This window comes from Callithrix jacchus, chromosome 18, assembly GCF_049354715.1.
Source record: "Callithrix jacchus isolate 240 chromosome 18, calJac240_pri, whole genome shotgun sequence".
Classification (NCBI taxonomy): domain Eukaryota; kingdom Metazoa; phylum Chordata; class Mammalia; order Primates; family Cebidae; genus Callithrix; species Callithrix jacchus.
In genome coordinates, this window is record NC_133519.1 from 27682669 (window position 1) to 27699190 (window position 16522).

The window sequence follows — 16522 nt, forward strand, 5'->3', positions numbered from 1 at the left end:
CTAGAGGTAACTGTAGAAGCCCCTAACTTTTCTCCAGTGAGGATGGCAGCGATGACCTCATCTAACTTCCATCTGTGGAATGAAACAGTCACTCTTGCATGAGATGACATAGTACCTAGGAACCACATGAGTTATATACTCAGAAGTGGACCTGCCCTTTGTGAGAAAAGTGTAGGGGAAGGAGCTAGAATTCAAGAGGTTCTGGGTCCTATTCCTGGCTTGTCCTGGGTGATCTTGAACTGTTGTTAAGTTTTTGGATGGAGGCTTCCTTTGCCCACATATCCCATGGGGATAATCATATCACCTTTTTCTACCCTTACATCATTGAAAGGGCATCTAAACTATTGTGTAGTTGCCAACGAGTAAATTTAAAAGGAGTGACCTGAAGTTCTGGGGCTGTGGCACATTCACCACGACCTACCCACAGTAGACTTTCAATTCTCTTGCAGGTTCAAAACCCATAAATTCTGAACATCACTTTGTCCTCAGGATTACTGTTCCTTTTCTCCAAAGTTTCCATCCTTTCTGGCCTTTTCTCAAAGTGCAGGCACCCTTCCTCCCTCACCTATCCCACAACCCTTACCCCATCCACCCTTCTGGGACCTGGCAAAAATACTTCCTTCTCATTTACTTGATATGTGAGCTTTTCACAGTGGCAGGGGGATTCTGGGAGTTTCCTCTTCTTGCTTCTCCTTGAGTGACATGTGCACTAGCCCATAGTAGAACATTGGTGGCAGCTGGGAATCAATAATCAGTGTCCTGACCCAAGTGACTTTCCTGGAGAGAGATGCCTGGAAGCATTTAAAGCTGGGCCCACAGCAACTCTGCCCAGCTTACCACCAAAGACTATGCAGGGCCTTTGAGGATCTACTGCTCAGCTCCCCCTAAATCAATTTCCCAGCCCAGCAGAGAAACTGGGCAGGGTTGTATTGAATCTCTTCCCCTCCATTGCCCCTCACTGCCTTTCCAAATCACATCTGCCTCCTAGCTTCTCTTCCAACCAGTATTTAATCCTCAGTGGTGATCCTTTAAAGAAATTTAATTTCATCCTCCATTCTTCCCTTCCCACCTAACTTTGCCCATAAAAAACAGTACTGGGAATTTCTAAATTCTGACATCATATAAAAACTTCTTTGTTCTGCAAAGTACTCATTTTCAATGCCTAATCCATCTCTCAGCACCATTCCCAGTGATGCACTGCATGTTCCCGGGGTTTATAGATCTCTCATTTGCTGGCTGCTTCGTACAACAGCTTGGAAGTTCAGCCTTTTAAAAATCAATCTGCCTCTCTGCTTTCTTGCACCCCACCTCACAGTTTGCACAGAATGGCAGTCTGTGCACTGAAGTCTCCTGAAGATATTACTAGCTCTTACTTTTGGAATCACCCTTATGCCTGCCAGAAAACAGCTCAATGCCCTCACCCAAGGCCCACCTGAGCCCACTCACAGCCATCCACACACTCTCCTGCACACACCTTCTGTCCTTGAGTGGCAAGTTCAAAACCCAAGGCACCATCAGAGAGACATAACTAGATTCCTGATAAGTGATCAGGAGGAGTAATATTAAGAATAATAACTAAAGCAGCAATTCCATTTGGTATTAAATCTGAGAGGCACCACCTTTTATTGGAAACTTACCATGTACCAGGCACAGGGCAAAATGCTTTACCTGAACAATGATTCCCACAAAGTCTTTGGTGGTGGGTACTGTGATTATCCCCATTTTCAGATGAAGTTGAGGCATGAGGAAGCAGGCAACTTACTCAAGATCACAGAAGCAGTAAATAATAGAGTTTTGGTTAAGCTTAGGCTGTCTGATTCCAAAGCATGGGCTTAGCTTTGAGGGGAGAATGATTGGCCAAGAGAAGAGTCACAGAAAACCATGATAGCCACATAAGTAGGGTGGAACAAGAGGAAGAAAGCAGTTTCTAGAAGGAAGAAGGCAAGCTGTGTCTGAAAGCAAAGGATGCTGGGAAGATCATCAAATGAGTATGCCCTAGAGCTGGGGTCCCCAGCCCCCAGGTCATGGATGGGTACCAGTTCATGGCCTGTTAGAAACAGGGCTGCACCGCAGGAGGTGAGTAGCGGCCAGTGAGCATTACCACCTGAGCTCCACCTCCTGTCAGATCACCAGCAGCATTAGATTCTCATAGAAACGTGTATGTTATTGTGAACCGCACATTCGAGGGACATAGGTTGCGTACTCATAGAACCTAATGCCTGATGATCTAAGGTGGAGCAGTTTCATCCCAAAACCGTCTTCCACCTCCTAGTTCATGGAAAAATTGTCCCCTTGTGAAACCAGTCCCTGGTACCAAAAAGGTTGGGGATCACTGCCTTAGAGTGACATTGAGTAGGTTAAATCATTTTGCTAGACCTGGATTCTTTATCAGCAGGATGGTGATGACAATACATTCCTCATGAACTGTTGTGAGAACAAAACAGAAAATCATATGTAAGATGTTTGGCATGGTGCCTGACACACGGTAAATACTCAATAAATGTTAGCTATTACTATTATTAAGTCTGAGTCGTTGCAAGCTCACAGTGCCTGGCTCAATTTTATTCTGCATAAATAAACATTGTGCTAAATCCCTTAGCACACAAGATTCCAAGGCCAGTTCCTTTTCTGTCTTGGAAAAGTCAGAGGAGAGCTGTGATGCCCCAGAAGAATCTTTTCTAGGATGATAAAGGATCCAGCATGTGTGGCAGGAAGCACTGGGAGTGTCTTCAAATTCATCTGCCTTTGCATTTATCTTCTCTGAGTCCACACCTTCTATGTATTTAATGGCAGACCAGAAATTTGAAGATCCTGAAATTGTATGTGAGTTCTCCCACTTCTGACAGTGCCCACCGCACCCCAAGCCCTTTCTCCTTGCCAATGTCCTGTGTGCTCCTTGGCCTATTGCTTGATCCCTGAAAGGGACAAGCTCAGGGAGATCTGGGAGCCCATAGCTATCAGTGAAAGAAAATGCATTCTTCGCTACTTCTGTCTTTGGCCTCAAAGCTGTTTACAGTTGGGAGGAAACTTTTAGTACCATCAAGCTCTCTCGTGCCTGCTCCCTACTATTCTGTAGAATCAGTGAATCCACCATTAGAGATTTTTTGGTTGGCTGGCAGACTGGGTCTGAAGGAGGGAATCAGACACTTGGAGCCTGAAATGCCAAATGCATCAGTCTAATTTATTCAGACACATTTTCATCTGGGTATTTTCTATACTATCAAACTTTGTATCCTTCAGTGAAGACATTTGTCTTAGCTGAATAAAATCTCTTAATGGTTTAATAAAAAGCACTTAACTCAGTTTTCTTAGTTTTATGAGTGCCTTGAGGTCCTGTAGGAGAGCAAACATCTTTGCCAGGATCATTGAGGGAAACATAATTATTTTTCTGCCTTCTGATATATTATTTTCTGGAAGGAACAGTTCCAGATGCTCATCATATGCTCACAAATTCTCTGCAGCTCCATCGAAGGACAGATTATTCTCAATGAGGAAATAAGTAGTGTTCCTTCTTCCTTCCATAGCTGACCTGCCAGTCCCTTCAAAGACATCTCTGCCTCTTTGTTCCATTCTTTGCTGAAATAGCATCAATACCATTATCATCACCAATTTGTTCTGTTCAGGATAAAGAAAGAAAAGAGTCTGGAGGTCAGTTAGAACCAAATGCCAGGAGCAAAAAGCCAAACAGGAAATTAGGTTAGTAGAAATTTCATGAGAACAAAAACAATTGAGGAAGGGAAGGAGGAATAAATGGCAAGAAACAGGGACGACTCAGAGATAAGGAGGGAGAGAGAGAGAGAGAGAGAGAGAGAGAGACACACACACACACACACACACACACACACACACACACACACCAGGAGAGCCAGGAAACAAGACACAGGCCAGGGGAGGGTGGACTGCAAAAGAAAAAAGTGTAAAGGAAAGGGAAGAAAATGTAGTAAATAAGAAAGCCAAGGTAAACTGGAACATAACACATGAACAGCAGAGACAGCAAGAATCACAGAAAGGGAAAGAGAAAGAGTGGGAGTGTAGCGAGAAAAGGAGGAAGAGGATAAAAAGAATATGTGGGGAGGAGAGAAAAAAAGTAACACATTTAGGAATTGTGGATGGTTGGAACGGAGAGTTTCATTAATGGAAATGAGCATAAGGGTGGTTTTTGTTTTGCCAATAAGTAATAAAGGCATGAGGGGTTAAGTGACCTTTTATCCATCTGATCTTCATACAATTGAACAATTATTTCTTGCACACCCTCTGTGTGCACTGCACAATGCCAGACACCAGGGACACAGTGTTGAATAAGGCAAACAAGGTCCTTATCCACAAGGAGCTCACAGGACAGTGGGGGCATATGGACAGGTGAACTGGCCCACACCATGGGGTGAGGGTTAGGGTAGTGTTGGAATCATTGAAACCTGCAGAAGAGTCCCCGGACAGTTCCGGCACAGGCAGCGAAAGGGGAAGGTGACAGTGTACCCACCAGAGTGAAACACAAACCCAAAGGCCAGCCTCCAAGAGCCCTCCAGCCTCAGAGATGCTCAGCCACAGAACCTGGACTGCTGCTCAAACTTGTAGTTCCCAGCCCCCACCATCTGGCTCCTTTGGGGTTTGGTTTTGAGTCCTTCAAAGCCCGACCTCCTGACAACTCATCTCTAACCTGCATATGAAGGATCAAATCCAATAGCAGCCCCCTTTCCCATCTGTCATGGAGTCACTCAGTGTCTCTCTCTTCTCTTCAGAATCAACTGCAAACTCCTAACATCCAGGCCCTTTTCTTTCTGGCCTGTATTTTCATTTTCCTTTTTTTCGAGACAGAGTCTTGTCTGTCACTCAGGCTGGAATGCAGTGGTGCAATCTCGGCTCACTGCAACCTCTGCCTCCTGTGTTCAAACAATTCTCCTGCCTCAGCCTCCCAAGTAGCTGGGATTACAGGCTCATGCCACCATACCCGGCTAATTTTTCCATTTTTAGTAGAGACAGGGTTTCACCATGTTGGCCAGGCTGGTCTCAAAATCTTGACCTCAGGTGATCCACCTGCCTCAGCCTCCCAAAGTGATGGGATTCCAGGCATGAGCCACCACACCCAACCTATTGTGCCCATTTTCTTACCCACTCCCCTGTCTCCCCATCATGTCCCAACCATACTGAAGTGCTTGCAGGTCTGTGAAGGGGCCTCCATTCTTTTCCAGGTAAGAATCTCCTGCTGGGACATGTTTCCTGTCCCTGCCCACCCCCACCCTTACAGTGCCCTTGATATACACTTTGAACTCACCCTAAGATTCAGCTGAGGTTCCACATCCTCTCCTTCTGCTCCTGAAAAGCTTTCCTCCACTAACCTCTCTTGGTGAGCCTGGGAACGTCAGGAGTCCCTTTCCCTAGGCCCTCACTGCACCTCTGTCATAGCAGTTACCACACCCGATGTCCTAACCATTTCTGGACTAGTCTGTCTTTCCTGATAGACTACAGGGCCTTTGAAGGCACGGATTGGAGCCTGGAACATTCATCTATTCACCACTGGTGACTTGCATAGCTCTTTGCTTACACAAAGTGTTTTATAAATGCTTTAGGGAGCTGACTTGAAGAGTCCCCAGTGAGCTGAGTTGCAGGCAATCCCTAACTCGGTTTGGAGAGTCAACCCCTCTTCCCATTTGATACAAGACACATTTTGATCTGCAAAATGGAACAGCAGACTTCCCCAAGAGCGCCCACCAGGTGAGGTTTCCATTGGGTGAGGTCTTGGAACTTTCCTGATTGTGCTGGTGCACAGACGAAGCCCAGGGAGGGTGGTAGGCTTGAATTTCTGCTCTCTTAGTACAAGCCTCACATTTTATAGACCCTTAGAGAAATTTCAGTGAGTTTGGCTCCTATCATCAATCATGCAGGGAGTAAAGGGGTCTTGATGCCTTCATTTATTGCGTTCTTTCTAGCCAGTTAATTCATTCATATTAATATACTCAAGTAATAATTATAAAGTGCCAGCCTAGATATTCACCTTCCTAATGCGTCTTCTCAGTGTACATTTATTTTCATATGCCTGGGGTACTGAATGTTACTGTCCTTTGCTGAGTTAACTTTAATCAGCATGTTTCTCATTGGCCTATGGTAGCACATGAGCTTATGGTTCCTGCGATTCATTTTATCTTTTTAAATTTAATAAGATACAACTTGGACGGCCATTAAGGGTCTCCTGTTGTGTGTGTAAGAGCCCAGAACAAACATGGATAAAATTAACTCTGGTTTATTATGTTCAGCAAGAAAAGTTTTATCCTAGCCAGGCCACAAAGGCAAAGTCTGGGAAGAGCTGTGTCCACTTGTTCCTCACTTTTCTGTCTCCATGTGACATACATTATGTGACAATTAAATAGGTCTGATTAATGTGATCATCTTGGAGGCTGATTCAGATCACCCCAGTGCAGCCTAGCAGACTTCACTCATTCTTTCATTCAACAAACATTTATCAAGGACTCTGTGCTTGCTCGTGTGCCACAGGCTAGCACCTGGAGATGAAAAAACACTGTGTCTGCCATTGAAGAACTCACAGCTTACATACCCAGAACATGACAATAAACTCACCATTGGTGTGTAGTGTGACAGTGCGAGGCAGGGTGTAGCTGGGGAGGCCGAGTGCATCAGGTGCACTCAGACCAACCCTAGACGCTTTTCAGTTGGCTCTGGTACAGAGGAATGACAACCAGAACAGATATCACTCCCAACTCCCAGCAGGAGGCACCAGGACAGCGCCTTCTGGGCAGAAGAGCATGCTTGTTCTTGGAGAAAAGTTCTATGTCAATCCAGACTCCCAGGTTCCTATCCAGGATACCAAAGTGAGGCTGGCCCTTGAGGATGACCTGGAATGCTATCTTCTAGTAGTGCTACAATCAGAAAGACACACACAAAAAAGCAAAACCCAATATTTAGCCACTGGGCAATCCCTCCACAGGCCCATTCACCACCCTCTTATTCAAGTCAGCCACAAGCATGTAGTCTGATCAGGTTTCTGCTCTGATTATTCTGCCAGGACTGTCTCTCATTCTATTGTGTTATGGATGCCTCAGAAGCATTAGCCATTCTCAGGGCTGGGAAAATGTCTGTCCTCTTCAAGCAGTAGAGGGGATAATCCCCTGTCTGTACCTGAAAACTCCTCCAATGAGGGTCTTAGTGGGGGAAGGGAGCACACTGGAACTCATCTCAGAATCTTATGCTCAGAATCAACCTTGAGGATGACTGAGAATTTTCTATACCCCAGGCTCTACTTTCTGGCATAGATGTTGGAAAGTGTTAACAGTGGCCTCTACCGACCAGATGTAGTATTACCACATACTTAAATCTCATCCACGTAATTTAATATTCATTCACTGAACCAGTAATTTTTCAGCAAACATTTATTGAATATTTATTATATGTAAGGCTCATAAAATAATGTTATTCACAGGGTGCAAGGATGAACGCCCCAATCTCCCTTCCCTAACCCCACATTTTCTCTCTCACTGGTCCAGATAATGTATGAAGTTTATAAATTTATCTCTCCTAGGTCTTAAAGCATGCTAATCCACTGTGACAATGCAGAAGGTTTTCAGTTTAAAGTTAAAGATTACTCCTTGGTAGTCATTAACACTTTAGTAGAAATTAGTTTATTCTGTCAGAAAAAGGGAACTTTTGGGTGAATAAATACAGAACCATGTAAGTCTGGATTAATAAAAGGGATAAGAAGTGATGTAGGATATGCTTCTAGCATGAGGTAGTACAGTGAGACTCAAAGAGCTAAAAAAGGCTGAGGGGGAATTTAAGTCATTAGGCACTTACAGAAAAGAGGGCGGTCAGAAAAGAGGCAGTATGAATAGTGGCTTTGGAGGATATGCTCTGAATTCAAATCTGGCCTCTCATTTACTAGCATCTGATTTCAGGTGAGCTTCTTAGCCTCTCTAATTCTTCCTCTAAAATCGTCATATAACCTGTTGGAACTAAGCTATGAATGTCATGTAAAGTACTCAGCACGATGCTGGGCATAATGTTAGCATTCAGTAAACATGAGTCAAGTCGTTACGACCAGAGAGGAGGAACAGGCTGTAAAGGAGGCTGTGGAAACAGCAGGGCAAACTCCACCCCTACCTCCTCTTCTTTCTTTCTTTCCTTCTTGCTTGATTCCTTGCTTACTTTTTTGTTTGTTTGTTTCTATGTTCATTCCTCCCTCTGCTCATCACATTCTCTGGGCCACTTGCTGCCTTCTCAACTTTATGGAGCTCTCCTGCAGCGAGTACAGGCTTCAGGGCACATCCAAGCTCCTGAGTGTGCAGCTGGAGAATGGAGCCAAGGATCAGTCCAGAGACGTGTAGGAGGAGTCCTCGGGTCACAGTCAGGTCTGAGACTGGGAGAAAGGTGTTAGTGTGCATGCACAGACGAGGCCCTGTGGCCATTCCTGCCTCTCCTGCCTCGGCTCCTTCTACTCAGCCGCTATCACCACCTGAACTTGCACCTTCTGAGAAACATGAAGACAGAGCTACTTCTTAGTATTTATCTAGAATCTCTCCAGAATTCTATTCCTTTAGATTGGAGGTAGATGTGTGGATGGTTGTGCGTTTTCCAAAATTAGCATGCCTCATTAGCTTAGCTCAGAAGCAACTGGGAAATACAGCTACCCACTGCAGCTGGGAGGTCTTTCAAAGCAACCTACCGGCCACCAAGTGTATCAGAGGGACATGATAAGATCTATAGAACCCACATATCAGATTCAGGGTTCAGTTGCCTCTGTGAGTCCATAATCAGTGAGTAGCCAAGCAGTGCTGTTATTTTAGCTTGGCATCAAGACAGTATGTGGGGCTGATCTGACTGTAAACCTCAGAACTCCGGCTGCCACTTTCAGCCAGAAGATCTATGTGAAAAAGAGCTAATGGGGCTCATGGGAAACTTGAGAATTTAGGGAGCTGGGTTTGAGGTGATAGGTCAACAGGATTAAAATCCATAGGGAGGAAAGCCAGATGAAGTCTCCCCCGCCCACTTGGAGAGTCCCCACATGAGCAGCCTAATCATCCTAAAACGGAAGAGACTGAAGTCAGTCAGGTTCTACCTGGGAATACTGCATTGCTGGTGGAGGGAAAGTTGTCAGGGGTGCCCTAGGGAGGGTCCTCTGAAGGTATTTTAACCCAGTGCTAGGAAAATAGTTGCCCCAAATTCCTCAAAAAAAAAAAAAAAACAGAGTTAGACCATCAGTGGAGAGTTCCTTTCCTATCTCATAGAGGGGGCAATTGGGCAACCATTTAGGGAGCCAGAGAGTCAACATGGGGTGAAATCTTGCCAGAGATGGAGAACAAATTTGCCATGGTTTGAATCCCAGCACTACCTTGTGTGTAATCTTGAGGAAGTTTTCAAACTCGTCTAAACCTTAATTTTTTCTGCCTGTCAAGCACCTATTGTAAAGATGAAATGAGGTAATATATTTAAAGGGCTTTGCAAAGGTAAATGCTAAAAGTATACATACTAATGTAACCCATTTGCCTCAGGATTTACTAGCCTGTAACCATAGTCTAAAGTCCTATTTCCTTTTAATGTCTGTATCTGTATAGTATGAGCCCCACTGGCCTAATTGCCAGTGATCATAAGTAGAATTTAATAAGAGGATGCTGACAGCTTAAGCACAATTTCTAGAAAAAACAAAAGCAGGTCTTACCACAGGGAGGCAGCCACATTATCTTCCTATATAAACAAAGTCCCCTGATGTCCTTTCCACAGCAGCAGGAAACTGAGCCAGGCATGGATCCTCCCTCCTTTCATACACAGTCACCCTGGAGGCTGTCTGAAGGAAAGTGCAGATAGTGGATTTTTTTTTTTTTTTAATATAGGGAGGCTAGGTGTTCCCAAGGGATGCTGGACTGGATAGAATTCATTCACAGACAACAAAATGATTCCCAGGGTTGCCTCTGCCCTACCTCTTCAACCACACCTCCAAGGTAATTGAATGTTTACGAAGCACATAATCAGATGGAGAAATGGAAGCAGAGAGCTGAGGTGATTTTGTCCAAGGTCAGACCACGAATCAGTGTCTGGTCTTCACTCCATTTCTGCCCTCGATTGCACTCTGCTTTCTTTGTAAATTCATCCGAGTCCTGCCTGCCCATTCCTCCTTCTTCTTCTCTTCCTCCATACTAATGTTGCTCCATGTGGACAATATATGCACACATATTGAAAGTTGATGCAAGTTTTCTCACTTGAAAACTGTGTAAGACTATATGTATAAATTAAACTGGGAGTTTCTAATTATCCATTCTAAAGAGAAATGCCAATGAAGTGAAAAATCCAAGAGAGCAATTACACATAACCCCAAATGGTTTATTTTTAGTTGAGAATAAAATACAAAATATGTGCCCCCTCTATTTGCAGCATATTTAATTTCTCTATTATGCTCTGCCCAAGTGAATTTGCATTCTTCCAGCGCCCAGCAAGTGACAGCGTAGGCAGTGAGCCACTCAGAAGCATGCTGGGTGGCGAAGGAAGCCAGCTGGAGATTAAGCACTTGCTCTGCAAAGATCCACACTTAACTGGCCTATCCCCACCCCCAAGAATGATCAATCAGAGGCTGAAGGACTGAGGAAGGGAGTGAAACACTCCGCTCACAGAGGTAGAATGGACAGGGAACCTGTACCACCTTCTCCCAGCCCCGTGTTTGTATAAAAACTGACTGAGTATATGTAGTACATCTGTGCCACCGTTAGAACATCCTCCATCTAATTTTCTCCCAAATGCTTTTCTGTCTTTCTTCAGATCCTCCACTTAATCCCTGGCTGGCCTGCCCTCAATCCCAAGCCAGCAGCATCTTTCTGGGTCTCATATCTGTGTGACTTTTATTGTGCTGGGTGTGTCCATTTTCATTAGATGGTGCACTCCATGGGGCAGGGAGCCAGGTCTCCATGCAATGGCAAAACACTATGTATGCCCAACACTTTATAAACAATACAAACAGACAAAAAAATGGCTAATGGCTAAGATAAGCAGTTGACACAAAAATCCACATGTAGATAGCATCACAATGAGAGGTAAAAGCACAGATCTCCACGTGAGGTTACAGGAAGCAAGCTCTTCAAAAAGATAAATGTTACAACCTGGAAAATTTCATCAGCAAAAATATTCTAAGCAGGTTCCTCTGAGTATGTGTGGAACATATGAAAATGGCATATCTCCTCTTACGCGGGAGCTAGAAAAGAAATGTTATTAGTGGGAATGACATATGTGAGCTTCACTCTGAATAAATATACAATGTCTATATATATATATAGTATGCATAATAATAACACCTCAAATCTATATGGTGCTTTTCTTCCCAGGAACTAAAAATGATCCATGGTTGTTATTATCTCATTTATCCTTGCAGCTATTTTTTCCCTTATATTTTGCTTGCATATCATCAAAACACAGAAACATTTAAGAGCCATTATTTTGGCTCTTCTTTCCCAGTAAGTCCTACCTCTCCATTATACTCTCCTTAAAATTTAGTTAGAGGAAGGAACTAGTAATTCTATTATACAATCCTACAATTTATTCATAGGCCTAGATAATAGTCGCTCCCTGGTGCTGTTACGGGTCTCTAAAGACCAATAGTTATTAGTTTGCTGCCCTCACCCACATTCTGAGCTTCCAGAGTTCAAATTCCCAAAGGGTCATCATTTAGGGCTCTAGTAATATGTAAGGCAATATGTCTCTATTGCTTATAGAAGAGGAATTGCACACGATGCTGCTATTACCTGATAATGCTTTTGCAAAAACCAGTTAACAGATAAGTTACTCCACTTCCCAGCACCCCTGAAGAGACTGTTAGGTTTTTGATTGTGAGGTGTAGCTTCGGGAGGATGAGGAGAAAGTGTGGAATGTGAATTATTTCAGACAGGTCCAAAGATGGGAGGCCCAAGGAGCACCAACCTTAGGCGATCTCTAAGCAGCAAGAGGACACTGGGGACTCTGGATCAGGTGCTCAATGAGATATCAAGATAGGAAAGTGGAGTGGGGAGCAGCAAAGTTACTTACAGGGCAGTTCCCCCGAAAAGCAACATGGAAAACTGGACAGCGTTCTGAGTTAGGAAAGTACTTTGGCCATACATTATCTACTTGTGCTCTGGGAAATCTTGTCAATTAGACTCTAGAAAGCCCGTTTTATAGATGTGTAAACCTATGCCCAGAGAAACTGGTTTTCCTGAGATCACCCTGTCCTGTGATCATGGCATGCACTAAGCTGCTTCTAGGCTCTGGGAGACAGTTGGGTGGTCAGTTAGGACTCTCACCCCTTATCCTCAAGTCCTAAGGATGGAATGGAGCAAGAACAAGAGAGAAGGTTACCAGACATAGGTGTGTTGATAAATTTGTGGCCACTGGGCGAAATGACATTCCCTTGATTCTCCCACTTGGGCTGCATTTGGTCTTCCTGCTCAGCTCTCGTTTGTCCACACCATTGGCTTTAATGTTCCCCTTATCCTGCAGAGGTAAACTGCACCTTTAAATATCATTTTATTATAGGACTAGGAGGTTTGAGGAGAAGTTAGATACTCTGTAAAAAATGCCAGTTTTAGTCCTTAGATTGCTCAAATTGCTCATTATTTCTTGGATTCTCCTTTTTATATTTAGGTATTGACAGTAAGTTCGATAAGAACAAGGTTTGTTTTCTTTTTCTCATCCGGGATAGGAAAAGGAATACGTGGGAGCTCTCAATTCTATTTGAACAGAGTAATTGCTTTCTTAAAGGGAGAAATCTGGATTTTGAAAGATGAACATAAACTTACCAGTTTAATAAAAGAAGGAAAATACTATTTCAGGATACAGGGTCCAGCAGGTGCAAAGGCACAGTGGTGCCCTCCCAGAAGTGCATGTTCCTAGGACTGTATTTGTGTGGCAGAAACTTCCAGTAATGGGAAACAATAGGAAATAAAGCCAGAAGAGTATACAAAAGATCAGGATTTTGAGGACACTTTTGTGCCAAAGAGCTTGATTGTATTCCTGCCACCCCTGAAAAGCCGGCATGTCCACAACACTTACACGTCATCTCATGAAATGGCATAACCAACCCACCAACATTGCCATGCCTCCTCCCCAAGCCCTTAGATGACGGAGATCATAAGCAGAAAGGTACCATGATCCTTAAATTTACTTTGGCAGAAGGGTGTAAGAGAATGGAGAGATGATGCCAGGGGCAAGGAGACCAGAAGGAAGATATGGAGAAGAGTCTAGATGAGTCGATGAGAACCCATAGGGAAGCAGTGCCAGGGAACAGAGGGAAGGGAGGGGTCAGGGACACAGTGGTGGTGGGAAGGGCTTGGTGACCTGGGTGATAAAGAGCTTGCTGGGCGTCCGGAGGCCTCTGGGATTATATGAGCCGCGGGTGCCACAGACCTCCTCTTCTTGAGTCCAAGCCACTTCTGCCCTTAACAAACATTTAGAGAACAGTCTCTGTGTGCCTAGCATTGTTCTAAGCACTAAAAGAATTAAGTAGTTTAATCCTCACAATAGTCCATGAAGTCAGAGGGGTCACCTAGCTGGTACGTGGTCGAGCCTGGGTCCCAGTGTCTGTACTTCTGACAGCTATGCTATGCTGTCTTTCGGTTCATTCGGTAACATTCAACACAACCCGAGCACCTTCCTACCTATGCAAACATTTTACCCACAGTTCTAAGCACAGCCGCCTCACATAGCATGCTTCCTCTTACCAGGGGCAACAGTTAAAGCACTCTGTTTTCCAGAAGTTTCCAGACATCCCATTGACTTCACTCCAGGGCACACATGGTTACAGATGCCCTCAGATAATTTTATTCTCCTTAAGAATGAGCTCAGTGCTCACTGCTCCAATCTCAAGCTTGAGATCTTTTGCTAGTTTGCTCAGGCTGCCATAACAAATCACTACAGCTTAGGTGGCTCACACAACAGAAATTTCTTTTCTCACTGTTCTAGAGGTTGGAAGTCCAACATCAGCAGGGTAGGCAGGGTTAGCCCTCTCTGAGGCCTCTCTGCTTGGCTTGTGGTCTCTTCACATGGCTGGCCCACTGTGCACATGTACACCTGGTGCCTCTGGATGCCCTGATCTCCTCTTAGAAGACACAAATCATTGGATTAGGGCCCAACCTAATGGCCTCATTTTAACTTAATCATCTCTTTAAAGACCTTATCTGTAAATATGGTCAAATTCTGAGGTTCTGGAAGTTAAGACTTCAACATAGGAAGTTGGTGGGACACAAGCTAGCCCACACCAGGTGTCTTCTCCCCATCATGTCCACCTACCTGGTTCCTAAATGCAAGTTCCTCCCAAAGACACATCTCTGGGAAGATCTCATATTATAGAAATAATGTGCATTAAATTGAAATATATCCACCAGTATCATGGATCTTTGCGAACATGGAGAATTTGTGTGTGTGGGAGAGTCCTAAAATGAGGCCCCTCTGCCTTGCTTCCATAGAACACCTTGTGTGCTGACAGCTCAAGGGGAGGCAATGGTGATAAAAGCATACAGGCTGGCCATGAATCTCCTCATTTTAATGCACTTCATTAAAACCGGCATTTTTTATTACAAAGACCTGACAAAGTGAATATTAGACAGAAATGCATGTTAAGCTGCCATTGATCTTTCCGGGTAGATTGTACATTAAAGAGTGCACTTTCACACTCTGTTAGCTGCTCCCACATAAAAGGGAAGCAAGAATCAAAGGCAAAGTGCTTCAGCCTTATCCCTGCAGCATCACTATGGCTACCCAGTAGGGTCGAGTGGGCAGAATCAGACCAGGGACAGGTGCCACCCAAATCCCATGTCCAAGGGCTCTGTAGACATCTGGGCCTTAGCTATCTTCTCTGCCCACTTGACCAGCTTTCCTCCACGGCTGAGAGGTCACCACCAGTGCACTGGGTCATTTTTCCCATCCTAGAGCTTCCATTCCCTAGGAGAGAATCTGAGTTGCTCCATTTCTTAGGAACAGCAGTTCCGCCTGAAGCATGTCCTAAACAACATCTCTCCCCTGGTGTTTCTTCATCAAGGGGGCAGTACTAGTTTTTAAAATTCAAGACGATGGCCCAGAGCACCTCTGAGGGGGGCTGCTGGTGATGAGCATGTGTGTGCGTGCACACTGGTGTGATGATACTGACAGGAGCAGAAACTAGAAGTTTAATGAAAACAAGAGGAAAATGCATTTGGCAGCTGGGGAGAGAAGCTGGATGAAGAAATCCTGTGCCTGGCGTTTGCTACTGCCTGAGATGGAGTCACAGCTTGTCTTCATACAGTCAGACAGACAATCCTCACTAGGAGCCTTGTTTGCTGAAATATAACAGTTCAAGAGAAGCAAGTGGGGCTTAAATGCTAAGGGCTAATCCTGCCAGAGCCATTTCTTCCTGGACCATCTCTTATTTTAAAGCAGCCACCTCTTTCATCACTACTACATTCACTACCTCTGCTCCAAAGCATTCTGTCCTTAGACCCCATCTTAACTTCCACCTCAGTGCCTGCTCGTCAGGCACAAAGATAGGCGATGAGACAGACAGTGGCTCTCCAGTGCTGGTCAGTAAGGGCAGATGGGAGACCTGACTCATCACAAGCCCAGCCAGGGATGATTAGAGAATCAAGCACCCTAATGGAACCCCGATGACTACATACCCTCCTTCCTCCAGGAGTGACTACAGCAGTACTTCCAGACTTAACAGCTCCTCCAATCACTGTAAATCTGCATACAGGACACATTACAGTCATGCGCCATGTAAACACAATTTGGTCAACAATGGGCTGCATATATGACCATGGTCTCACATGATTATAAGGAACTGAAAAATTCCTATCCTCTAGTGACACTGTAGCTGTCATGATGTTGCAGCCCAATGCATTACTCAAGTGTTTGCAGTGCTAGTGTCAACAAACCTACTGCACTGCAAGTCATATAAAAGTCTAGCACATGAAATTATGTACAATATGTAATACTTGATAATAAAAAGCTATGTTGCTATTTTATATACTTACTATACTACACTTTCTCTCGTCATTTTAGAGTGCACTCTTGCTGCTTTTTTTTTTAAGTTAATGTAGAACAGCCTCAGGTAGGTCCTTCAGGAGGATTCCAGAAGGCATTGTTATCACAGGGGCTGACAGCTCTACGCATGTTACTGCTCCTGAAGACCTTCCAGTGAGACAAGATGTCCAGGTGGAAGACAGTGATACTGATGGTCCTGACCCTGTATAGACATAGGGTAATCTGTGTTTTCGCGTCTGTCTGATTTTTTGATTTTAGAGACAGGGTCTTGCTCCGTCATCCAGGTTGGAGTGCAGTGGCATGATCACAGCTCGCTGCAGCCTGGAACTCTTGTGCTCAAGTGATCCTCCTGCCTCAGCCTCCTGATTAGCTAGGACTGTAGGCATGTGCCACCATGCCCAGCTTGTGTGCCTTGGTATTTAAGCAAAAAAAAAGTTGAAAAAGTAAAAAAAATATAGAAATAGAAAAAAATCATGAAATCAGGATCTAAGAAAGAAAATATTTTTGTACAGGTGCATCATATGTCTGTGTTTTAAGTTATGTT

General features: G+C 44.3%; 1 protein-coding gene and 1 long non-coding RNA gene across 2 annotated transcripts in view; one reads left to right on the plus strand and one right to left on the minus strand.

Moving 5' to 3' along the window:
• Positions 1-16522, plus strand: part of TNR (tenascin R) — a 440410-nt gene that overhangs the window by 263708 nt on the left and 160180 nt on the right. The gene's annotated exons all lie outside the window — the stretch shown is intronic.
• LOC103789338 (uncharacterized) overlaps positions 7368-16522 on the minus strand; it is a 76412-nt gene continuing 67257 nt past the window's right edge. The window contains exons 17-18 of the long non-coding RNA XR_013529497.1: positions 9665-9790; positions 7368-8365 (exon numbers count right to left, since the gene is read on the minus strand). This is a non-coding gene — a long non-coding RNA (uncharacterized LOC103789338). The remainder of the gene's footprint in view (positions 8366-9664; positions 9791-16522) is intronic.